This window comes from Eriocheir sinensis, chromosome 26 (genome assembly GCF_024679095.1).
Source record: "Eriocheir sinensis breed Jianghai 21 chromosome 26, ASM2467909v1, whole genome shotgun sequence".
NCBI lineage: Eukaryota > Metazoa > Arthropoda > Malacostraca > Decapoda > Varunidae > Eriocheir > Eriocheir sinensis.
Genome location: NC_066534.1, coordinates 5352350 through 5379718, shown reverse-complemented (window position 1 = coordinate 5379718; position 27369 = coordinate 5352350). Strand labels below are relative to the sequence as shown.

At 43.2% G+C, this 27369-nt stretch overlaps 1 protein-coding gene across 4 annotated transcripts in view; it reads left to right on the top strand.

Moving 5' to 3' along the window:
- The first annotated feature begins 355 nt into the window (after nt 1–355).
- Nucleotides 356–27369, top strand: part of LOC127003714 (uncharacterized) — a 114344-nt gene continuing 87330 nt past the window's right edge. For 3 of the 4 annotated variants that reach the window (XM_050870655.1, XM_050870653.1, XM_050870657.1), the window contains exon 1: nt 19468–19718. The gene's annotated coding sequence lies outside the window, so the exon portion shown is untranslated. Of the gene's footprint in view, nt 446–2386; nt 2710–19467; nt 19719–27369 lie in introns of those variants that run through there. The other variant, XM_050870654.1, reaches the window with a different exon arrangement.

The following is a 27369-nucleotide window of genomic DNA, read 5'->3' as shown; positions in this document are numbered from 1 at the left end:
GGGCAATGTGGGCCATTTTGGATCAGCTGTCAGGAGTGTACGTTCTAAAACGCATTTTGTGAATTTTCTCTAATTTTAAAGGTCATTATAGTTTCGAATCCTGAAAAGTTAAAATAAAACTTCATTATTAATCTGGATAGCACATTATTTTGTTGCAAACCTGTTTAGTCCGGCCGAGGAAAAGGCGCAAAGAGCGAGGAGATGACAGAGACAATGATTGTGGTGTTCCAGGTGTAGAGAGTAGTGTGTAGTTTGTATATTGTTCATATGTTTTTGTTTTGTCTTTTACGGGAGCTGCCGTTTCAAAGGCCTGACTCAAGAGGCATCTTGAGTCACCTGTAACATCAAGATCAAGAATATTCAAAATGGAGCGGAGAGAGAAGAACGGGCTTGATTCACCTGATGTAACGACGATTTTGCGACTCTTCTGACCCTAGTTTTTGCTGTGAGTAAGCCTACTTATTCTTGAAGATGCCTGTGAGCACCTGTGGTGTGTGTGAGAGTGGTGTGACCACCAGGTGGAGTGGAGTGGCGTGTGAGAGGGGTGAGCTTTGGTTTCCTGTGTTGGTATCAAGACCAACTCGAAACTTGGAAAACAGGAACCTTGTGGGTAAATGTCCAGAGAGTTGCCCATCTCACCGCGGTACTTCTCACCCTAACCATGGGTTAGATCTCATAATTCTATGCATTTTGAACCCCATATATATGCCTCGCAAATTGATAGAATCGCTGCTAGCGATTTTTGAAAAGTTAGTGTTTTGGTAATTATTGAAAATCACTCCGCGCCTCCAAAATACGATATTACGTCTCCATATTGTACTTAATTGGACGAAATACATGTCCCTTAACCATAATATGAAGGCGGAAAAACTTAAAAGTAATGAAAAAGTGGTAAAGGTAGTGAAAAGGCATATTATACATACGCGGGGTGTGTTTGCATGGTGACGCCATTGCGATGTGAGCAGCGCTGCCAACGATCCGGTTAGCGGTGGTACGCTAGGTTAGCGATGGTACGCTTAGCCTACCATTAGCCCACGCATGTGAGACCAGGTCCACCACGCGTGGTTATTTTTTTTTTTAGAACACGTACCTTTACCCAAAGGCTTTTGTGAAGGTTTGGGCCGGGTATAGTATTAGGTAAAGGTGCGTGTTCTAAAAAAAAAATAACCACGCGTGGTGGACCTGTCTCACATGCGTGGGCTAATGGCTAACTAAGCGTACCATCGCTAACCTAGCGTACCATCGCTAACCGGATCGTTGGCAACACTGCTCATTTCCCAATATGGCCGCCATCAAAACACATCGCGCGCATGTATAATATGCTTTTTCACTACCTTTACCACTTTTTGTTTACTTTTAAGTTTTTCCGCCTTCATATTATGGTTAAGGGACATGTATTTCGTCCCTTAAGTACAATATGGAGGCGTAATATCGTATTTTGGAGGCGGGGGAACAAAGTATCCCAGTCCCCCCGTGACGCCCCGAGGCGGCCGCAAAAAACTCACTAACTTTTCAAAAATCGCTAGCAGCGATTCTATCAATTTGCGAGGCATATATATGGGGTTCAAAATGTATAGAATTATGAGATCTAACCCATGGTTAGGGTGAGAAGTACCGTGGTGAGATGGGCAACTCTCTTGACACATACCACCTTGTGTACCTTAGGATGTGACGAAAGGATGAAACTGTTGAGTACGTGGTGCTGGAATGTGAGAAGTATGATAGAGAGATGAGAGCAGTTCTGTTAGAACTGGGATGTAAAGGATGAAAGGTAGAGAATGGATGGTGTTGCTGCTGGGACTATGTGGGGAGACGACTGAAAAGATGATTGTTGCAGTGAAGGAGTACTTGGAAAGAATGTGGTGTGCCAGGTTTAGAGGATATATTGTGCATGCTGTGTATTGTTCCTATGTATTTTTCGGTATTATTATCACAGTGGTCAGAATAGGATTTTGGGGTTGAAGCTACTTTTTTCTGATAGATTTCGATGTGCTGATTATAAATCTGACAATTTTTTCCATCGCAATTCCCCCCCACCCTCACCCCCTATACTTTAGGTAAGATTAGGTTAGATTAGGTGGGTTAGGTTAGGTTATGTTTGATTAGGTCAGGTTAGATTAGTTTTGGTTACGTTAGGGCAGGGGTGATTTTTTTAATTGAAAAAATATTAACAAATGTTTTTTTTTCCTTCCCCCCTGGAATTTAGGTTAGTTTTGGTTTGGTTAGGAGGGGGTGAAGGGCAAAAAAAAAAAAAAAAAAAAAAAATTGCGATGGAAAAAATTATCAAATTCATAAAGAGCACGTCGAAATCTATCAGGAAAAAATAGTTTCAACCCCCAAATCCTATTCTGACATCTGCGATAAATTTACCTACTTTTCTTTACAGGAGTTGATGCTCCAAAGGCCTGACTCAAGGGGAAGCTGTTGAGTCTCCTGTAAAATCAAGATCAAGCGGTTTTTGGAGGGAAAAACACCATAACCAGAACCAGGGAAACTCCTCCACTCATTGACCTCACTCCACATCCACAGACCCACAGTATCTGACCTGAGTGGTAACCAAGACCCTGGCCTGGCCTTCAAGATCCTAAAACTCACCAGAATCTTCCTCAAGAAAACGGAGTAACTCAAGTCAAACAGTCATCCACCTGCTACTTGCACCTTTGGGGCACTACCTAGAGGCTGTGGTACCACAGCCTACAGTACAGTACAGTAAGTGCAGTACAGTACAGTAAGATCGCTCTCGCGCCCCCCCCCCCCCCCGTCTTTGGTGATTTCCTTGTTGCTCTGACCTGCCGTTTGCATCTAATACTAACAGTATGATGTGTGTGGATGTGTTTCGTGTGGTGTAGTACAGTACGGTACGTATGTTGCTCGTATTACTTGTGTAACAGTGTGCAGTTGCCTTTTTTCTTTCCACCGTCAGGAGAAAACCTGTTTGGGCCGAAACATATGTGTCTCAGTGTGTACATTTTTTTCTAGATCAATACACATCTATATAGGTGTGTGAGTACGTGTGAGTGGTTATTCCTTGTGTTTGAGTGCGGGTTTGGATGGTATACTTACGTAAATTGGGCACTCATTACCATAGGTGGGCACGATAACAGAAAACCTTATTCCCGATACCCGATAACTGATAATGGAAAACCTTATTGGTGATAACCGATACTCGTTAACTGAAGACACAAATATAGGCGATAACCGATACCCGATACCCGATATAAATCCACACTTCCGATACTAGCTAGTGATAAGTCCGATATGCGAAAACGATACTATTGATATTTCAAATAAAAACATAGATGAATTCAAATTTTCATTATCTATATTTCTGAAAACTTACAAAACCTAAAAAACACACGTTGACGCGTACCTATGGACGGTGATACTAGACAGGGCCGAGAGAATACAGGGTCCACGCACGCGCACCTTAAGCCGATGAGGGCGGGGCTAGAGCTGTGACGTCACAGAGTGCGGGTTGCTCTCTCCCCTACCCCCTCCCCCTCTCTCAGGCTTCTCTTTCTCTCTCTCTCTCACCTGCGGCCCACAGGGTGCGGGTTGCTCTCTCCCCTACCCCCTACCCCTCTCTCAGGCTTCTCTCTCTCACCTGCAGCATATTACCACACTAATATTGTATGTAATCCAATTCTGACTGACTTTGAGGCTTATGTATTGCGGGTGGCTCTCTCCCCCACCCCCTTCCCCTCCCTCAGGCTGGTATCTCTCTCTCTCTCTCACCTGCAGCATAATACCACACTAATATTGTATGTAATCCAGTTCTTGCTGACGACTTTGAGGCTTATGTGTTGCGGGTGGCTCTTTCCCCACCCTTCCTCTCTCTCTCTCTCTCTCTCTCTCTCTCTCTCTCTCTCTCTCTCTCTCTCTCTCTCTCTAAGCAGCAGCATATTACCACACTAATATTGTAGGTAATAAAATTCTTATTGATGACCTTGATACTTTTTTACAGTATATATTATGAGAATATGCTGTCAGTTGACATTCTCACTGCACAAAGGATATGAAAGTGGTAGGGGACTAGGGGTCACATTTAATGATACCACTATCAAAAGTAACAAAACACTGGTGCATACTTCGGAAAAGGCATAATAATATGTTATGAGGCATCACTAAACGATGCGGGCGGCCTGAACCGGCAGCTGACCATGCAGTAGCGCACACCCCGCCACGGTTGAACCCAGACTGGCCGCGGCAGCCACCTCGGACTCTTCCCTGCACGCACCCTGTGACGTCACGACCTGCGCGGCCCGGTGGAGTTTTTGGTGGCTCCTTGCGCGGACCCTGTATTCTCTCGGCCCTGATACTAGAAACGCCTGAACCGGTGTTGTGTTGTTTGCCGTTCCCACCGTCAAAAGCTGGAGTTTTTGTTTACAAACACTGGTCTCTTGTGAACTGGCCCATCACTACTTATTCAGCTATTCTTACTTATTACCATTAACACTTTAACAGTCACTTCAGTAAAAAAGCACTGAAGCACTGGGAACCGGAACACTGGCACTCACTCCGTCATTCGAGACCCAGCTAAGAGGCCACGCACCACGCCGCCATGTGGTAACACAAGCTGCTGGTCTCTGTTTGCGCTCTTTACAACGGGATCACAAATTTCAGGCAGTGAATAATCATTTTTGGGCAAAGTAACAAAGTAACAAAAGTAACAAAAAAAATGACCTAGTGTTTTAATGTTGTGATCTAAGTATGAAATCTATTCACCGAACATATTTCATACCCCGAAGTTTTTTTTCATACAACACCGGGCGCGCGTCTTTCCGACACCCTCAGCCCAGTTGTTGGGCCTCCTCCTTGAAAGAATTGGGTATCTCTCTACCAGCCGTCTGGGGGGTTGCGCGGCATGCACCGCCTTCTTCCACTGGGGTATATCCCCAACAAAAAAAAAAAAAAAAAAACGCCGGGCGTCCGGGCCACGCATGCGCAGTAGGGAGAAGGAGACAACGTTTTTTTTTTTTTTTTGAGAGGCGGAAAAAAGTAGCGATTATCGCTAGTTTAGTTACAAAATTAACGAAGATACCGATATTTATATAAATAAGTAGCGGATGGCCGATAACCCGATTTTGTTATCAGCGATAAAGTATCGCGATAACTTATCGCGATAACGCCCAGCTATGCTCATTACGCAGAGTGCATCCTCGCGCTCACACCCATTCCTGCTAATGTAACTAAACCTAACCTAACTAAAACTAACCTAACTAAAACCAACCTAACCTAACGTAATCTAACCTAATTTAACTCTGGTTGGAATGGTGTGAGCGCGAGGGTGCACTTTGTGCAATGAGTGCCTGTAAATTGTATGTTGGTGTGAGTGTGCACTTGCCAGCTAGTGTTGTTGCGTGTGTAGTGGATTGTTGCTGTTGACACCCCCGGTGGTGGCCATCTGACGTACGGGTGAGGAGAAAAAGGTGGGTGTGCAACAATAATTTAAATTTAGGTGCCAGCTGTTCATTGATTATACCGAATTTTCCCTTGCTTTGGTGGGTATTTTATGTTGTAGGTACTATTATGTAGTACATGTAGTAGGCCTACTGTACATGTTTATATACTCTGTATCTGTTCTTGAACTTGCCGGGTACTGCTGTATATATGTAGGCTGTGTGTTGATAGTTATAGGCCTGACCTTGCCCTATTTGTTGTCTGCAATTGGACTGAGACTAGTGAGAGAATTTTTACCGAAAATTCTGCCTCTCTTGCTATAATACTTCCTAGCTATATACTGTTAGGCACGGTAGGCGGAGGTTTGCTTTGTTGACTATTATTTTGGGTATCATTAGGGGGTAAGCCATAACTGAATCAAATGTAGAAGATTTGGACTGATTTCTGCGCTCCAGATTTTGTCCGTTGGTTCATTTATCCGTTAAATCGAGGGTCGAGTGTATGTAATGACTGCTGGTGATTCAAATTGCAATAATCAGAGTATTTCTTCATGAGGACATTATTTGAAGTTGTTTTCGTTGTGCGGTATGGGCTGTTTTATATAGCACTTGCACACCCACCTACCCCTGTTATGTTTTTGTATTAACCACATTTGAGTGGCATGACCCTGAGACAGCTGGGCTTTCATGCTCTTAGGAGAAACAATTTATGTATCTGCACAAAAGTAGTAGACAGGTACAAATCATATTCTGCTGTTATTCATATGTGTTGATTTTATTGCATTGAGTATTTTAATTTTCTATTTTTCAGCAAACTCATGTTCAGAATTAGTTGGTTGGCCGGCTATTCATGGCCTATGGAACCAGTGCATTATTTTCAGTAGGATGAAAAATAACTTGTGTTTTTGTAGTTTTCAAAAAGCAATAAACCAGGATTTAGTTTTATGTACATATTTTTTGACTCGGGTTGTTGTTGGTGGTGATTCCTAGGCTACCTGGCCCCTGAGAAAGGTCATTGCCAAGACTGGGCTTTCTTACTGTGCTCTCATGGAGTGTATTCTGTGTTGTTGGCACATCTGCCTGATAAATTTGCCTCGGGTTGATAAGCATGGATACTGTACTTAAGCCAACAGGATGATAGTTCCTGCTGCCCACAGATCCATTGTTGGAGCTCAAATGACATCCCTATGTGCATCAGTTTATTGCCGTTTGTTGAAAGTAATTTCTTGGTTTCAAATATTTGAAAGTCACCTTTCAAGGATTTGAAACCAAGAAATTACTTTCAACAAAAGACAATAAACTGATGTACATATGTCATTTGAGCTCCAACAATGGATCTGTGGGCAGCAGGAACTATCATCCTGTGCATCTATGGGAATGCATGCATGCCCATATGGTTACCACATGGGGCCCCCTCTGCCCACCTGGGCCCCACACAGATACCCTGTTGCATTCCCCATCTGGGGTCCGTGTGGGCAAATGTGGGGCCCATATTTGCCCATCCGGGGCCCACCAAGATTGCTCAATTGGTAACCCATATTTCTGCCCACATTTTCCCATATGTTGACCACCTGGGGCCAACATTTTTTGCTGGCTGGGAGACGTAAACTGCTAGTAAATGCAAGGGCATGAATTCTTCCCAGACACCCAAAAAGGCTACTACCATATCTTAAAACCACGAGTTTGGTCCATTAGCCTAATATTGTAGAAATACTTTAAGTAAACGAGTTTTAGCAGAAGTAATATATTGATTGATTGTTCATTGTTGCATTTAACAACAAAGGAGAAGGGAGGAACATGCCATCGCAACCCCTAGGCATTACATAGTGTGATTATATAATACACGAAAATAATTGTTCATTAACTCTTTCGATATCTCGCAAAGAGATAAACATTTCTCGTAATGTTGCTGCCACTCTCTCAACAGTTGTTTTGCGTAGACTCAGCTTCTCATACAGCTTATCTTGTGGGTCCCACAAGTATCTATATATGCTGCCTCATTTCTAGTAATGCCACCTCGGCCTCCCGGCTCCAAATCTTGTTGTCTGTATCTGTCATTTTTTGTTTTTTGGCGCCGAAATGTTGTACTCAGCCGCCAGTCAGCAATACAAGACGAACGCGCTCAGCTGCAGAAAACTTGCCGCGAGAAGGGCTCCCAGACCCAGACCCAGACCAAAAATGCAGCTGTGCCTGTATTGCCGACTAGGAATTGCTAGGTGTAAAGCCGCCTTTAAGCCGCGCCGTGACGGCGTTCATTCACATCGGCATTTGTTTACTCAAGTCAGACTCGCCGCTCACGCACAGCCCCAAGGCCAAGGCGTGAGGTGAGCGGCGAGTCTGATTTGAGTAAACAAATCCCGATGCAAATGAACGCCGTCACGGCGCGGCTTATGTTCGGAGGTGATTTTAACCCTATGCATATTTTTACCTCGGAACGTACCCTACACCATCAGAAGCAGAAAAGCATGCAGATTTAGGATCTGTGCTTAAAAAAAGTGATGCGACGAAAACCAGCGGAGTACCAAGGAGTTGAAGGTAAATAAGTGCAAGAAAATATGTATTCCCTACTTCATTTAACTCTGATTTTCGTATGTATAATTTTACATTATTGTTACAATTTTATGCTAGTGTGATGCAGAATTTTCTCAGGAAGATGATAGTGGTCTCAGTTTTTCGTAAAAATTAATGTTGGGATCAGGAAACAGGGTGGGAGTGAGGTGTGTGAAGTTGTCGGTTTGGTCAGACAACAAGGATGGGGCAGGGCGAGCGTGAAGGCTATAGGAGTTGCCAACGAGTGATTTCCTCCCTCCTGTATGACGATACCTTCTCTATACTTGCTTTGGTCGGGACTCTCTCTATCAAGGGACTCTACCGCTGGCAGCGGAGAAATCCCAAATTCCCTATGACATCAAGATCAAGATATAACCAAGACCAACTTGCAAGACACACTAGGCGGTAGGGATGGGCAGGTACAGTTAATTTGAGTACCAGTAGTATCGGTATCGAAAACTCAGGTACCGTTAGTACCGGTACCAGTACCGGTACCGACGAGTATTTTTTTTTATCTTAAGCCCCAAATACACTGCCGAATTTTGGCCACGAATTTATCGCCGAATCAGTTCGTGAAAGTGTTCGGCGACCGGCTCGCCGAATTAACCAAGATTCTTAAGCCCCAAATACACTGCCGAATTTTGGCCACGAACTTGATGCCGAATCAGTTTGTGAACCGGTTCGCCGACATGACCAAGATTCTTACAGTTCGTGACCATTCGGCGACATGTCGGCGAATGCTCAAGACAATTCGGGGACAATTCGGAGACATGTCGCCGACTATTCGGCGTCCATGTCGCCGAACTCAAAATCTAAAATTTTAACGTTTTTTTTGTCGCGGAATAACTGGCGACAAGTCTCCGAATTGTCTTCGCATGTCCCCGAAGTGTCGGCGACATGTCGGGGACAATTCTCCGACAGTGCCAAGATTTCTGACAGCTAATCATCATGTGGCATATAAAAGCACGGGAATCCGCGCCTACCTCATGGACTACTACAACACCCGGGGAGCAGTGGCCTGGCAGGACAGAATTGTGGGCGAGTAAATACCATGTGTGGTAATATGTGTGGTAATATGTATGATAGTATGTGTAATGAAATGTATAAATGTGACTTGTTTTTGTTTTGCCCTCCTACAAATATTTTAGAATGAATAAATGTTTACGTAATATTAATAAACAAACCAATAACTGAAAGAAGAAATAAATTTAAATAACTGAAAATGAAACAAAGGTCAAATAATGGCAGAATAATGATATTAAGAAATAAATAAAGTAATAAATAGTAAATAAATTTTGAAGTAAATGAAAATGTTAGTTTCATAGCTATTTTATAAATTCATAATTCTTCTTGTTTTTCATATTTTCTTGTTTACTATTTATTATTATAGTATTATTTTATTCCGTATATATATATATATATATATATATATATATATATATATATATATATATATATATATATATATATATATATATAGAGAGAGAGAGAGAGAGAGAGAGAGAGAGAGAGAGAGAGAGAGAGAGAGAGAGAGAGATAATACCTAAATAGATAGATAGATAGATAGATAGATAGATAGACCCCCGTGTACACCTCCCACCGCGACCCATTTGCCGTGTCGTGATTATTCGCCGAATGTTCAGGGACATGTCCCCGAATAGTCGGCGACATGTCGGCGACAAATTTGCCAATAAAATTAAAATTTCAACGGTCAAAATTCGGCGACAATTCGCCGAACACCGCGAATCGGACGCCGAATTGTCTGGGACATGTCGGCGACAATTCGGCGTCCATTTTGCATTCGTGCACATTCGGCGAACGGCCGCGAATTTTTCATGCAACATGAAACTTTCGTGGCGGTCGTGACCAACTGTCAAAAGTCGCGCGGTGGACGCAGACATGTCCCCGAACGGCGAAGAACAGGCAAGAATGATGCCGAACTTGTCCGCGACACAGGATGACTTGCATTTTCGCGCACATTCGTGAACCAAAATTCGGCAGTGTATTTGGGGCTTTACAGTTCGTGACCATTCGGCGACATGTCGGCGAATGCTCAAGACAATTCGGGGACAATACGGAGACATGTCGCCGACTATTCGGCGTCCATGCTGCCGAGTTCAAAATCTGAAATTTTAACGTTTTTTTTTTTGTCGCAGAATATTTGGCGACAAGTTTCCGAATTGTCTTCGTATGTCCCCGAAGTGTCGGCGACATGTCGGGGACAATTCTCCGACAGTGCCAAGATCTCTGACAGCTAATCATCTGATGCCCATGTGGCATATAAAAGTACGGGAATCCGGGGTGCAACACACTTCTTCACCGGCATCTGAAGAGCCCACCTCGTCTCTCGCAATTTGTTCCTGGGGAATGGCGAGAGGGCGATCAACTCGTCCCACTCGACCCTCTGCGGAACCCAAGAGCTATGGTAGACCCCAAGAATATCCGCGCCTACCTCATGGACTACTACAACACCCGGGGAGCAGTGGCCTGGCAGGACAGAATTGTGGGCGAGTAAATACCGTGTGTGATAATATGTGTGGTAAAATGTATAAATGTGACTTGTTTTTGTTTTGCCCTCCTACAAATATTTTAGAATGGATGAATGTTTACATAATATCAATAAACAAACCAGTAGCTGAAAGAAGAAATAAATTTAAATAACTAAAAAATAAAACAAAGGTTAAATAATGGCAGAATAATGATATTAAGAAATAAATAAAGTTATAAATAGTTGATAAATTATGAAATAAATGAAAATGTTTGTTTCATACCTATTTTATAAATTCATGATTCTTCTTGTTTTTCATATTTTCTGGTTTACTATTTATTAATATATTACTATTTTATTCCATATATATATATATATATATATATATATATATATATATATATATATATATATATATATATATATATATATATATATATATATATATATATATATATATATATATATATATATATATATATATATATATATATAGATAGAGAGAGAGAGAGAGAGAGAGAGAGAGAGAGAGAGAACCCGTGTACATCTCCCACCGCGACCTGATTTCCGTGTTGTGATTAATTCGCCGAATGTTCGTCGAATATTCGGGGACATGTCCCCGAATAGTCTTGGCCATTCGGCGACATGTCGACCTGTCCCCGAATAGTCGGCGACATGTCGGCGACAAAATTAAAATTTCAACGGTCAAAATTCAGCGGCAACTCGCCGAACACCGCGAATTGGACGCCGAACTGTCTGGGACATGTCGGCGACAATTCGGCGTCCATTTTGTATTCGTGCACATTCGGCGTTTAACGGCCGCGAATTTTTCATGCAACATGAAACTTTCGTGGCGTTCGTGACCAACTGTCAAAAGTCGCGCAGTGGACGCAGACATGTCCCCGAACGGCCAAGAACAGGCAAGAAAGATGCCGAACTTGTCCACGACACAGGTTGACTTGCATATTCGCGCACGATCGTGAACCAAAATTCGGCAGTCTATTTGGCCGGGGCTTTAATGACGTCTGATGCGGGCCGGTGGTGTAACAATATTTATGTAAATCTTCAATCCAAAAATCCTCGCCAAGGGATTTAAACTCTGTTCTTTCGTTTATATTGGCTTTATAATTGTGTATGGTGGATTAATATGATTCTCTCTCTCTAGCTCTCTCCACTCAATTAAGTGAATATTTATTTTTCCGATAAAAAATTAGCATATAATTAAATATAGATATTATGGATGGACTCATGGTCTAATAACAATAACAGTATAAAGAAAAGAATCGGACATGAAGAAGTATCTAATAAATAATTTAATAAAATAATGGACCCGGGCTGGAGGATGGAAAGTATTAATTAAGGCAGGAGAAAATGGCGTGAACACGTACGGACATGCAGCGACTCGCACAGCCAGGCCCAACACAACACAGCCCAAAGTCTATATATATATATATATATATATATATATATATATATATATATATATATATATATATATATATATATATATATATATATATATATATATATATATATATATGGCTGGAGTAGGTAGGAAGACACCTACCGAACGGGCGCAAGCCACTCCCGGTGAGGTATATATGGGAGGTGAGAAGGGAGCTGAAGCCCTCCAAAGACCCTTCCCATGTCCTCACTAACCGTTTCCCTATTGTCTCACCAACACCGGAGAGTAGTTCAGCATGCTCTCTAAAGACAGATCCTCTCTTTATCCACACCACACTACATTCACACAACATATACACCTTTTCCCAAAATTAAAATTTCAAAATGGCGCACATACACCAAGCCTCGGAGTCCCAGAAGGGGAGTCCTCCCCCAGGGAGGACTCCCCTTCTGGCTGCCGACCCGAGAGGTGTCTTGATAACTCCTCGAACCTCTTTCTTCTCAATTTCTGCAACATTCGCGGTCTTCGCTCTAATTTTCATTCTGTGGAACATCATCTCTCCTCCTCTAAACCTCACCTTCTCTTCCTTACCGAAACACAGGTTTCTGAGGCTACTGACAGCAATCTCTACTCTGTTCCCTCCTACTATCTCTATCCTAAATTTCAATCCAAAGCTGGATGTTGCGCCTACGTGCGCAACGACATCACTTGCTCTCGTGCCCACGACCTTGACTCTTCTGAATTTTCCACCATCTGGCTACAACTTCATTGTCACTATTACTAAATACATTTGTGATGTTTATCTCTCACCTAATTCCACCAACTATTCAAAATTCTTTGATTATTTGAATTCCAAAGTGGAGCACATCCTGACCAGCTCTCCCTTCGATAAAATCTCCATTTTAAGAGATTTCATTGTTCAACACGAGCTTTCGCTTTCATCTTCTTCACTGACCAGCTTGGTGAACAAGACTACAACTGTTTTCTACCTCAACGATGTAGAGCAGTTGCTACAGCACCCTACTTGTATTCCGGACCGCCTTGGAGATCGGCCCAACATTCTAGACCTTCCTTACCTCAAACCCTTCTGCTTATTCTGTCAAACTGTTCTCTCCGTTGGGCTCCTCCGATCACAATCTTATTTCTGCATCCTGTCCTATCGCTCCTGTACACCCTCTGGACCCACCGAAGAGGCGATGCTTCTGGCATTTAGCTTCAGCTCGGTGGGACGACCTGAGGATGTACTTTTCCGATTTCCCGTGGAATGATTATTGCTTCCAGGATAGAGACCCCTCTGTGTGTGCTCAGCGCATCACAGAGGTGATTGTCTCTGGAATGGAGGCATACATTCCTCGTTCTTTCTCTACTCCTCACGCAAAAAAGCTCTTGGTTTAATCACGCTTGTTCTCGTGCTGTCAATGATAGAGAGGTAGCTCACAAAAGGTAGCAGAGCCTTCAAACTAATGCTAATTATGAACTTTACATTTCTGCCCGAAATCGTGCCAAATCTATTCTCCGACTAACCAAAAATTCTTTCATTAATAGAAAATGTCAAAACCTTGCTTTCTCTAACTCTTCCCGTGACTTCTGGCATCTAGCCAAAAACATCTCCACCTTCACTTCTTCATCTTTCCCTCCACTCCTCAGTCCTGACGGCAACACTGCCGTCTCATCTATCTCTAAGGCTGAACTCTTCTCTCAAACTTTTTCTAAAAACTCCACTCTGGACGATTCTGGGCATATTCCTCCTACTCATCCCCCCTCTGACTCCTTTATGTCTGTTATAAAGATTCTTCAAAATGATGTTTTCTATGCCCTCTCTGGCCTCAATCCTCAGAAGGCTTATGGACCTGATGGAGTGCCTCCTATTGTCCTTAAAAACTGTGCCTCCGTGCTGTCACCCTGCCTGGTCAAACTCTTTCGCCTCTGCCTGTCAACATCTACCTTTCCTTCTTGCTGGAAGTATGCCTTCATACAGCCTGTACCTAAGAAGGGTGACCGCTCCAATCCCTCAAACTACCGTCCTATTGCTTTACTTTCTTGTCTATCTAAGGCTTTTGAATCAATCCTTAACCGGAAGATTCAGAAGCACCTTTCCACTTCTGACCTTCTATCTGATCGCCAGTATGGGTTCCGCAAGGGGCGTTCTACTGGTGTTCTCCTAGCCTTCTTAACTGACTCTTGGTCATCCTCTCTTAGCCGTTTCGGTGAAACTTTTGCTATTGCGCTGGACATATCAAAAGCTTTTGATAGGGTCTGGCACAAATCTTTGCTTTCTAAACTACCCTCCAACGGTTTCTATCCTTCTCTCTGTACCTTTATCTCCAGTTTCCTTTCTGACCGTTCTATTAGTGCCGTGGTAGACGGTCACTGTTCTTCCCCTAAATCTATTAACAGTGGTGTCCCACAGGGTTCTGTCCTATCTCCCACTCTTTTTCTGTTGTTCATTGATGATCTTCTTTCCAAAACGAACTGTCCTATCCATTCCTACGCCGATGATTCCACTCTGCATTATTCAACTTCTTTTAATAGAAGACCCACCCTTCAGGAACTTAACGACTCAAGGCTGGAGGCTGCAGAATGCTTAGCCTCAGACCTTACTATTATTTCCGATTGGGGCAAGAAGAACCTGGTGTCCTTCAACGCCTCAAAAACACAGTTTCTCCAACTATCCACTCGACACAATCTTCCAAACAACTATCCCCTATTCTTTGACAACACCCAGCTCTCACCTTCCTCAACACTAAACATTCTAGGTCGATCCTTAACTCAAAATCTCAACTGGAAACTTCATATCTCATCTCTTACTAAATCAGCTTCCTCGAGGCTGGGCGTTCTGTACCGTCTCCGCCAGTTCTTCTCCCCTGCACAGTTGCTGTCCATATACAGGGGCCTTGTCCGCCCTCGTATGGAGTATGCATCTCATGTGTGGGGGGGCTCCACTCACACAGCTCTTCTGGACAGAGTGGAGGCTAAGGCTCTTCGTCTCATCAGCTCTCCTCCTCATACTGATAGTCTTCTACCTCTTAAATTCCACCGCAATGTTGCCTCTCTTTCTATCTTCTATCGATATTTCCACGCTGACTGCTCTTCTGAACTTGCTAACTGCATGCCTCCCCCCCTCCCGCGGCCCCGCTGCACTCGACTTTCTACTCATGCTCATCCCTATACTGTCCAAACCCCTTATGTAAGAGTTAACCAGCATCTTCACTCTTTCATCCCTCACGCTGGTAAACTCTGGAACACTCTTCCTTCATCTGTATTTCCTCCTGCCTACGACTTAAACTCTTTCAAGAGGAGGGTATCAGGACACCTCTCCTCCCGAAACTGACCTATCTTTCGGCCACCTCTTTGGATTCTTTTTAGGAGCAGTGAGTAGCGGCTTTTTTTATTAATGTTTGCTTTTGTGTGCCCTTGACCTCTCGTCTTTGCTGTATAAAAAAATATATATATATATATATATATATATATAATATATATATATATATATATATATATATATATATATATATATATATATATATATATATATATATATATATATATATATAGAGAGAGAGAGAGAGAGAGAGAGAGAGAGAGAGAGAGAGAGAGAGAGAGAGAGAGAGAGAGAGTGTTTGATACAGCCAAGCATGGCGGGCGAGCGCGTCGATCCCTATATAAGCGCCGGCACTGGGAATCTAACCGGTGCTGATAGTGGGAATGGTACCGTCAGTGTTCCGATATTTTGAGCGGGACCCAGTACCGATTAATGTCATTGCAACTCTGTACTGGTCAGTACCGAGTAGGTAATCGGTACTCGGTACTGGTCAGTATCGAGTAGGTAATCGGCACTCGGTACTGGTCAGTACCGAGTATATAGGTAATCGGTACTCGGTACTGACCAGTACCGAGTGGCAATGAGATTAATCGGTACTGGGCCCCACTCAAAGTATCGGAACACTAACGGTACCATTCCCGCTATTAGTACCGGTTAGATTCCCAGTGCCGGCGCTCACAGGGACGCGCTCGCTAGCCATGCTTGCAAGGCTGTAGCGTTGGGCCTGGCTGTGCGAGTCGCTGCATGTCCGTGGTCACGCCATATTTTGTCCTGCCTTAATAGTTTCCATCCTCCCGCCCGGCTCCATTATTTTATTAAATGGACCGTATTGGCTATACAGGCAGCGCCACACGTGGCCACTCAGTGAACTGTCAAAGCAGTACTTTCCATTGAACTCAAGTTATGTACTAGAGTGCGTCTGAGCCTGCTGCCTCCAGGATACAAGGCCTCGGTGCCACCATCGCTCCAAGCCAACGACTGCACACACTTTACTCCTACCCTATTTCCTGACTCTACTATTTGACGTGGAGAAAACTGAAATCGGGTCGGAGTGAAATGTGTGTAATCATCGGGTTGGGGCGACGGCAGCATCGTGGCCGTGTATCCCTGAGACAGCCACAGAGTTATATACCTAGAGCGCGCGAGCCAAACACTCGGGTGCGGCAACCGGAAGTACCTCGGCCGCCATCTTTGGGAGCCCAGTCCAGCCAACTCTGTGCTCCAGCCGGCAACTTCAAAGTGGAGATATAAGTGGTAGGTGGTGATGGTGGTGGTGGTGATGATGATGGTGGTGGTGGTGATGATGGTGGTGGTGGTGGTGGTGGTGATGGTGGTGGTGGTGATGATGGTGGTGGTGGTGGTGGTGGTGGTGATGGGGGTGGGTAGAGGAGTTGGTTGAGAGAGAGAGAGAGAGAGAGACGGACTGACGTGACATATATGACATAACTCAGGTTTTATACTCTCTCTCTCTCTCTCTCTCTCTCTCTCTCTCTCTCTCTCTCTCTCTCTCTCTCTCTCTCTCTCTCTCTCCATAACCACCACCACCACCATCACCACCATCATCACCACCATCATCACCACCAGCACCACCACCACCACCACCACCATCACCACCACCACCAGCACCATCATCACCACCAACACCAACACCACCACCACCACCACCACCACCATCATCACCACCACCAGCACCATCATCACCACCACCACCAACACCACCACCACCACCATCACCACCACCACCAACACCACCACCATCATCATCACCACCACCACCACCACCATCATCACCACCACCATCATCACCACCACCACCACCACCACCACCATCATCACCACCACCACCATCACCACCACCACCACCACCACCATCATCACCACCACCACCACCACCACCACCACCACCACCACCATCATCACCACCACCATCATCACCACCACCACCACCACCACCACCACCACCACCACCACCACCATCATCACCACCACCACCACCACCATCATCACCACCACCACCACCACCACCACCATCATCACCACCACCACCACCACCACCACCACCATCATCACCATCACCAGCACCATCATCACCACCACCACCACCACCACCATCATCACCACCACCACCACCGCCACCATCATCATCACCACCACCACCACCATCATCAACACCACCACCACCACCACCACCACCACCACCACAACCAACAACACCACCATCACCACACCACCACCACCAGCACCATCACCAGCACCACCACCATCATCACCACCACCACCAACACCACCATCATCATCACCACCACCACCAGCACCATCATCACCACCATCACCATCAAAACCACCACCACAGAGTGAGGGAAAGTGGGCTCCCCAAGATGGCCGCCGCGCCAGGGTAGCTTGCCTCACCCGCCGCCAACCCCACAACACGGGAGCGCGCGCTCTAGGTATATAACTCTGTGGAGACAGCCCTAAACGCACTCTAGTCTATAACATGTACTCTATGGAAATTTCAGTTTGGAGTTGAGTGCATGCCACTTGCGGCTCTGCCGGTATTGCAAATTCTTCATCTCCGATTATTATTATTATTATTATTATTTTTTATTTTTTTTAGGTTTGCTAATATATACTGTTATTGTTATTAGACTAGTCCATCCATAATAACTCTATATATGCTATTTTTTATTGAAAAAATAAATATTCACTTCATTCATTGGAGAGAGAGGGAGAGAGAGAGAGAGAGAATTACATAGATTACATAGAAAATCAGACCACACAGACCCCATGGTCCAGACTAGGTGGTCTGTCCTTACACCTAAGTGATTTTACATTAATCAGAAGGCTCCAAAACGATGCATTTCTACTCTAGTTGATATTAAGTTGAAGGAAGTGACGGTCGAGCTTTTTTTTGAAGGAGTCAATCGTGTTACACTGGACCACTGATGGTGGGAGCTTATTCCATTCTCGCACTACAACGTTGGTGGAGAAAAATTTGTTGCAGTCTGAATTTACTTGTCTACATCTGAGTTTTATGATATTGTTCCTCGTGCGCAAAGTGTCATCGATCATAAACAATGTTGATCTGTCTACATTCGTGAAACCATTGATTGATGATTGATAGTTTATAAGTATTTTAAAACATTCGATCAGTTTTCCTCGGAGGCAACATGCATTTCTCAAGAGAGAACATGTTAAGGGTGGAAAGCCTTTCTTCGTAGGATTTGTTGCGCTGGGAAGGTATCATTTTCGTTGCCCGACGCTGAACACCTTCTAATTTAGCAATATCCTTTGCATGGTGGGGAGACCAAAACTGTACCGCATATTCCAAGTGGGGTCTGACTAAACTATTGTAGAGCGGAAGTATTACATCTTTATTCTTGAATAAAAAGTTTATTTTAATGAAGCCCAACATTCTGTTCACTTTATTTGCTGCATCGATGCATTGCTGTGAGAATTTTAGGTTTGACGCGATTTTGACCCCCAAGTCCTTGACGCATTGAACGCTTTTGAGTTTAACGCCGCGCATTTCGTAATCGAACTTCTTATTCCTCGTTCCAACTTGAAGGACCTGCTACTTGTCTACGTTAAAGGGCATCTCCCATCTATCCGACTAAGCTGAAATTTTGTGCAAATCCTCTTGGAGGCTTTGCCTGTCTTCTTCAATGAGAGAGAGAGAGAGAGAGAGAGAGAGAGAGAGAGAGAGATTTACATAGATTTACATAGAAAATCAGACCACACAGACCCCATGGTCCAGAGTATAGGTGGTCTGTCCTTAAACCTAAGTGATTTTACATTAATCAGAAGGCTCCTAAACGTTGCATTTCTACTCCAGTTGATATTAAGTTGAAGGAAGTGACGGTCGAGCTTATGTTTGAAGGAGTCAATCGTGTTACACTGGACCACTGATGGTGGGAGCTTATTCCATTCTCGCACTACAACGTTGGTGAAGAAAAATTTGGTGCAGTCTGAATTTACTTGTCTACATTTGAGTTTTACGCCATTGTTCCTCGTGCGCAAAGTGCAGAGAGAGAGAGAGAGAGAGAGAGAGAGAGAGAGAGAGAGAGAGAGAGAGAGAGAGAGAGAGAGAGAGAGAGAGAGAGAGTATCCACATCACCGAGATATCCACTCAGGCACTCATACAGTCTCAGCCTCTCACTCATGTGAGGAAAAAATGAGGGACATAATATATATGCATCATGAACGATTAGTTAGTATCGGTACCGGTACCGAGCAGTCTGTTACCGGTACCGTTAGTACCGGTACCTGCCCAACTCAGGCGGAGCGAAATGTAAACAATCATTCACAGACTACGCGATGCACCCGCGGTGACTCCCTCAGCCCGGGCTTCGCCTAGGCCTTCTCAGTAACCTTTTCACAGAAGTCTGACCGGCTCAGCAGGATCTAGCCACTATTCCAGAGGCACATCTTAATCATATCACAAACGGTCGTGAGCAGCCTGCATCTTTGGGGCTGTAGAGGCCGTGGCTCCATGACCTCAGTACCTTGAAATACTGAAGAAGAGGGACAAATTCCCTAGTAGAACCTTGATAAGAAAAGGTAAACATTATTTAAAGATAACATAAATTTCATGGACAATACTGTTTACTCACCATGCTCTTTCAACGTTGCCCCCTAAGATAAATTCCCGGTAAATTTCTATAACCTCACCCGCCCCCCATGACATATGAAACTGCTCATTTGTGGTATAAGTTTGGTAAAATTCTAGTGTTTGCCCATACTCCCCCCTCTCACCCCAAAACAACCTTGGGGACCTTTTGGAATGCAGGGTTTTTGGTGGGGATACCAAGAAGTAGTTTAACCCCTTCAACATGAGGACGTTTATACTGCGTCCTTGCGTGCTACATACCATATCCGAGGACGCGTATACTGCGTCCTGACTCATTTTAGCCAGCACACAAGTTATTTCATCCCAGATATTGTATGATTGTTTTTAGGATGTAGGTCAGATATGATAGTGTCTTATTTGACTCAATGTTGTTATTGTGTAATAATGTAAGTGTGTCTTGCGCGCATATGTACTTGACAGTAACAATCAATTCTAACAGAAAATAACAAAAATAATGAGAAAAAAATGACGTGTGTGTGTGGAGTTCCTCTTCCCTGGAGTTGCCAAGTGGCTGGCTAGTGAGTGCGTTGTCTCACCACCACCTCGGGTCTGGGATGAGACGTGAGGCTCACGTGGGAGCTCCGGCCTCCCCCTCACATCCATCCCGCTGTCTGTTCTTTCGTCCTTCCTTCCTTCCTTCCTTCCTTATACCTCCTCTCTACAGTGTCTGTGTGTGTATGTGTGTGTGTGTGAGAGAGAGAGAGAGAGGGGGGGGAGGGAGGCACCTCTTCAACAAGTTTCAACTTGATGTTCCTCAACCCTTCTCTTCCTTTCTCACCATCTAATCTATGTGTGTGTGTGTGTGAGAGAGAGAGAGAGAGAGAGAGAGAGAGAGAGAGAGAGAGAGAGAGAGAGAATCTCTTGCAAATTTCTCTGTATATTTATGCTTACATCTCAAAATTATCAAATACTTTGTTTCTTAATGTTCACCATTTAATTCTGCATGTTTTTATATATAATACATGATGATTATGGTGAGTATATGGCTGAAAACTTGTCACAATTGGAGGCGATGTTTGAAATTTGGCGTGCGCGGCCATCTCAGATGCGGGGCGGGGCGCTGTGTTTGCTCGGCCGTAGTGAAAGGGTTAAATATGCGTCCCTTAACTATAATATGGAGGTGTAATATCTCCACAATTACCGTTTCGTATCTTATTTCAAGCATGATTTAGAGAGCAATAAAAACTGGTAGAGAGTAAGAGAGTGTGAGTGTATGACATGGCTCGCTGACTATGTGGAAGGGAGCGCTGCCAGGATGGCTCGCTTGCCCAGCCTGGTAACTGCAGCAGAAAATGCATAACTGGCAACTTTGGCCCGCGGGTAGAAGCTAAGTCAGGCGGGACCCGGATTTCCTAGGAGTGCCAAAAAGTTACCCCAGACGTAGGATAATTCTTTACATCTAGGGATTTTTCCCCCCACCACCACAAAAATATGTGTTTGCGATGAATATAGTGTTTCCTATACAGAAACTATGCATTCCCCCAGGTCCCCAAGCTTGTTTAAAGCGAATATGCAGTGTATTTGGGGCTTAAGGAGAGAAGCGAACAAGTTTGGCATCTTTCTTGCCTGTTCTTGGCCGTTTTGGGACATGTCTGCGTCCACCACGCGACTTTTGACAGTTGGTCACGACTGCCACGAAAGTTTCATGTTGCGTGAAAAATTCATGGCCGTTCGCCGAATGTGCACGAATGCAAAATGGCTGCCGGAATGTGCACGAATGCAAAATGGCTGCCGAATTGTCGCCGAAATGTTGCCAACATGTCGCCGACAATTCAGCGTCCAATTTGTGGTGTTCGGCGAATTGTCACCGAATTTTGACCGTTGAGATTTTAATTTTATTGTCAAATTTTTCGCCGACATGTTGGCGACTATTCGGGGACGTCTCCGACATGTCGCCGAATGGCCAAGACTATTCTGGGACATGTCCCCGAATATTCAGTGAATTAATCACGACACGGCAAACGGGTCGCGGTGGGAGGTGTACACAGGGGTTTGTCTATCTATCTCTCTAGTTATATAGATATATATAGATATATATATATATATATATATATATATATATATATATATATATATATATATATATATATATATATATATATATATATACACGGAACAAAATAATACTATAATGATTAATAATAAACGAGAAAATATGAAAAACAAGAAGAATCATGAATATATAAAATAGGTATGGAACTAACATTTTCATTTATTTCATAATTAATTTACTAGTTATTACTTTATTCTTAATATCATTATTTAACCTTTGTTTCATTTTCAGTTATTTAGATTTATTTCTTCTTTCAGTTACTGGTTTGTTTATTAATATTATGTAAACATTCTTTCATTCTAAAATATTTGTAGGAGAGCAAAACAAAAAACAAGTCACATTTATACATTTTATTACACATACTATCATACATATTACCACACATATTACCACACATGGTATTTACTCGCCCACAATTCTGTCCTGCCAGGCCACTGCTCCCCGGGTGTTGTAGTAGTCCATGAGGTAGGCGCGGATTCCCGTGCTTTTATATGCCACATGGGCATCAGATGATCAGCTGTCAGAAATCTTGGCACTGTCGGAGAATTATCCCCGACATGTCGCCGACACTTCGGGGACATGCGAAGACAATTCGGAGACTTGTCGCCAGTTATTCTGCGACGAAAAAAACGTTAAAATTTCAGATTTTGAGCTCGGTGACATGGACGCCAAATAATCGGCGACATGTCTCTGAATTGTTCTCGAATTGTCTTGAGCATTCGCCGACATGTCACCGAATGGTCACGAACTGTAAGAATTTTGGTCATGTCGGCGAACTGGTCGCCGAATTTTTTCACGAACCGATTCGGCGTCAAGTTCATGGCCAAAATTCGGCAGTGTATTTGGGGCTTAAGGAGAGAAGCATAGTGGACCCACCCCCGTTGTCACCACGTTCCGTCCCGTACTGTGCATTTTCGTCGGGCCACACCACATGGGTAATATAATTACACTACATAACCTAACTAACATGTCTTACCTAATGGGGGCTTCGCCCGTATTGACTCCCCTCCTAATGGGGGGCTTCGTCACTCGACCCCCCCCCCCCCCCTAATGCGGACGCTTCATCCCACTCGACCCCCCCTTCTATTTTATGGTAGTCATTCTTTACTGCACTGCATTTAGTAACCAAGAAACAAGCAATAAAGTTAGTATTAATTCTGCAAGAGGTGCCTACTTCCCTTTCTTCAAAATTAGGCAATATTTACATTAATGACGACGCCAAGATGGTCTGGCGGCTTCTGACCCTTCTTCATCTGTAAAAAGATTCATCACTAAAGGATGGGACAGGTGCTCCACCACTCTGCTGCTGTAAGGTTTTCTCACAACACTTGCCAGGGTTTTAATTGTGTTCTTTCCAAAAAGGTGCCTTTATAGTCGCTGGTATAGAAATTGCTAAGGTGGCGTTTCTTGGTTTACAGAATGATAAATGAACCTGTCCACCACCACTGTTTTCTGTCTTGACAATAAATACACTCGCATCCACACTTTTCGGATACTACATGACAAGGTACACCATGATCACAAAGAAATTTCAAATATTCTTCATCGTCTTTGTAAGATTTTTCTAATGAAAGCATACTCAGTCAGGGAACAACCAGCACACACAGAATCCATGCTCACACTGACCAAACACTGACACTCCATGTATGTACAGCTACACGGCGCCTTGCTATTGGCTGAATACAACTTTGACATTTGCTCAACAACAAAGATCATTAGTTATTTGAGAATAACGCACACAAACAAACAAACATTTTAAAATAATAACCAGGATTTGAATGGAAAAATGTTTGAACGCAGGTAACCTTTTGGGAACCTGTACGCATTCGTGATACAGGTAACTCTCGATTTACACGAGTATTGTGTCCTTGAAGAGGTCGTGTAAATCAAAAGCAATGTAAATCAAACAAGAGGGAGGTTTCTATCGAAAAATAAATATACACTTCATTCAATGGAGAGAGAGAGAGAGAGAGAGAGAGAGAGAGAGAGAGAGAGAGAGAGAGAGAGAGAGAGAGAGAGAGAGAGAGAGAGAGAGAATATTCAATCACCGAGATATCCACTCAGGCACTCAGCCTCACTCGTGTGAGGAAGATATGCTGGACACCATGAGCGACTGGCTAGTATTGGTACCGGTACCGTACTGTATAGCTGGTACTGTTAGTACCGGTACTGGTACCGGTACATACATAGAAGGAAAAACTAGGCCAGTTAAATTGAGATTAAGATCACAAAAGGCAACGGAGGAAATTTTGTATAGAACATCTAAGTTAAGGGAAATAGAAGAATGTAAGGAAATATATATAAATAAAAATAAAAATGAAGAAGAAAGGAAGAAATGGAACGAACTTCTAGCAGAGGCAAAAGAAAGAAATAATGTAAGATCTGAAGAGGAAAAAGAGGTACTATTTTTTTGGAGAGTTCTGGGAGATCATGTCAGAAAGTGGTACATAAGGGAGAAGATGAAAGAGAGCGAAAGTTAGACAAGATCGATACAATTAAGGGATTAAGTGTGATGTATACAAATGTAGACGGAATAATATCTAGTTAGCTGGAAATACAAGACTACCTACAAGAGAAGGAGCCCATGATTGTATGCCAAACAGAAACTAAACTAAATGAAGTCATCCAAATAGTGTTTGATGAAAAATACAATGTATGGAGGAAAGATAGAGTGGGCAAAGGTGGTGGACGAGTGATGATAATGACAAAGAAGGAGTTATTAGTAAAATCATTAGTATATGGAGAAGGAAAAGCAGAAATAGGGAGTGTAAATCTGGAGAACAAAAACAGAGAAAGGATGACAATTACAACAACGTATGTACCACCTAGAACAACCTCATGGAGTAAAGAAGAATATGAAATCATGATTGAAGGTACCATTCAGAGTTTAAGTAGAATACTCAAGGCAAACAAAAGAGTACTATTAGTTGGTGCTTTTAATTGTAAAGAGGTAGATTGGGAGATGTTTGAAAGTGGTGGTGGAGATATTTGGTGGGTGGGTGGATGGATGGAGCATTTAATGTTGAACATCCAGTCAAGTTAGGTCATGAGCAGGTCACTATAGCTACTTTTGTATTGATTGACATTTTTTTATGTCGCTGCCTATTGCGCCATTAGGCTTTTTCCCTAGTGTGGGTCTGATGGTCGACCCAGCCTGTTCTGGCGCAGGCGAGTGTTTATAGATGTGCCATCTTGACATGAGGCATATAGTACTTGAAATGGTTAGAGGATGAATCACATTATTTACATAGATTTACATAGAAAATCAGACCACACAGACCCCATGGTCCAGACTAGGTGGTCTGTCCTTAAACCTAAGTGATTTTACATTAATCAGATGGCTCCAAAATGTTGCTTTTCTGCTCTAGTTAATATTAAGTTGAAGGAAGTGACGGTCGAGCTTGTTTTTAAAAGAGTCAATCGTGTTACACTGGACCACTGATGGTGGGAGCTTATTCCATTCTCGCACTACAACGTTGGTGAAGAAAAATTTGGTGCAGTCTGAATTTACTTGTCTACATTTGAGTTTTGTGCCATTGTTCCTAGTTTGCAAAGTGTCATCAATCATAAACAATTTTGTTCTGTCTACATTTGTGAAACCATTAAGTATTTTAAAACATTCGATCAGTTTTCCTTGGAGGCGACGTTTCTCAAGAGAGAACATGTTAAGGGTGGAAAGCCTTTCTTCGTAGGATTTGTTGCGCAAGGAAGGGATCATTTTTGTTGCTCGACGCTGAACACCTTCTAGTTTAGCAATGTCCTTTGCATGGTGGGGAGACCAAAACTGTACCGCATATTCCAAGTGGGGTCTGACTAAGCTATTGTAGAGCGGAAGTATTACATCTTTATTCTTGAATAAAAAGTTTCTTTTAATGAAGCCCAACATTCTGTTCGCTTTATTTGCTGCATCGATGCATTGATGTGAGAATTTGAGGTTTGACGCGATTTTAATCCCCAGGTCCTTAATGCATTGAACGCTTGTGAGTTTAACGCCGAGTATTTCGTAATCGAACTTCTTATTTTTTGTTCCAACTTGAAGGACCTGGCACTTGTCTACGTTAAAGGGCATCTCCCATTTATCCGACCAAGCTGAAATTTTGTGCAGATCCTCTTGGGGGCTTTGCCTGTCTTCGTCAGTGAGAACCGAGTTACCAATCTTTGCGTCGTCTGCAAATTTACTAATACGATTATTGAGTCCAACATCCACGTCGTTGATGTAAATAATGAAGAGCACTGGGCCAAGAACCGAGCCCTGAGGGACGCCACCAGTGACCGGCGCCCACTCTGAGTTAAATCCGTCAATCACAACTCTTTGTTGTCTGTTGCTCAACCAATTCGCGATCCATTGGTTTACTTGACCGTCAATGCCTATTTGCTTTAATTTATAAAGTAATTTATGATGTGGGACTATATCAAACGCTTTCTGGAAATCAAGATAGACTACGTCCACTGATTTGGTTACGTCATAAATTGAGAAGAGATCGTTATAAAAGGTCAGTAGGTTTGACAGGCAGGATCTTTTGTTACGGAAGCCATGTTGTGAATCTCCAATTAATGAGTGGCTTTCGAGGTAACTCACAATTTTGTCTCTAATTATGCTCTCGAGTAGCTTACCTACAATTGAAGTTAGACTAATGGGTCGGTAGTTACCTGGTATTTTTTTGTCTCCTTAAAAATCAGTGTCACGTTAGCCTTTTTCCAATCCGAAGGGACGATGCCTTGTCGCAAGGACATATTGAATACGGTAGTGAGGGAGGAGAGTATTTCGCTCTTTGTTTCTTTAAGCAGTATAGGATATACTTTGTCGGGTCTGGGACTTTTATTTGTTTTAAGTGAATGGAGAGCTTTAAGGACTTCATCGGTTGTTATTTCAAAATTAGGCAATGCATGCTCGAGATTTACAATAGTACTGGTGTTGGTGGTAGCGAAAAAAGGAAGACTGTTAGTATTAAACACCGAGGAAGAGTAGTTGTTTAAGAGGTTTGCAATGTGTTGGCTGTCAGTCACTAGTGCACCGTCGCTGTTTGTTAAAGGTCCAATACCACTTTTGATCGCCTTTCTGTTGTTTATGTAACTGAAGAAAGATTTCGGATTATTTTTACAGTTGGCTGCAATATTTTCTTCATATCTACGCTTTGCCTGACCTACTAGTCTTTTTACTCGTCGCCTGGCATCATTATAAAGTCTAATGTTTTCGGGCGTGCTTTGTTCTTTCTTTAACCTGTAAAACAATTTTCTCTCATTGACTGATTGTTTAATTTCGCTATTAAACCACGGTGGGCTTTTATTAGTGTTAATTCGCTTCTCGCACAAGGGGACGAATGTGTTCTGCTGAGTGAGTAAGTGATTTTTAAAGCTTAGCCAGGCTTCATCTACGTTGCCGTCATCTGATAGTTGTATTTCTGTTAGTTTTTGTCGGATATCTAAGAAGTTAGCTCTTTTGAAATTGGGCACCTTTACTTTATTTTGAGTCACTGATGATTGAGCTCTAATGTCGACGCACACTAATTTATGATCGCAAGAACCGA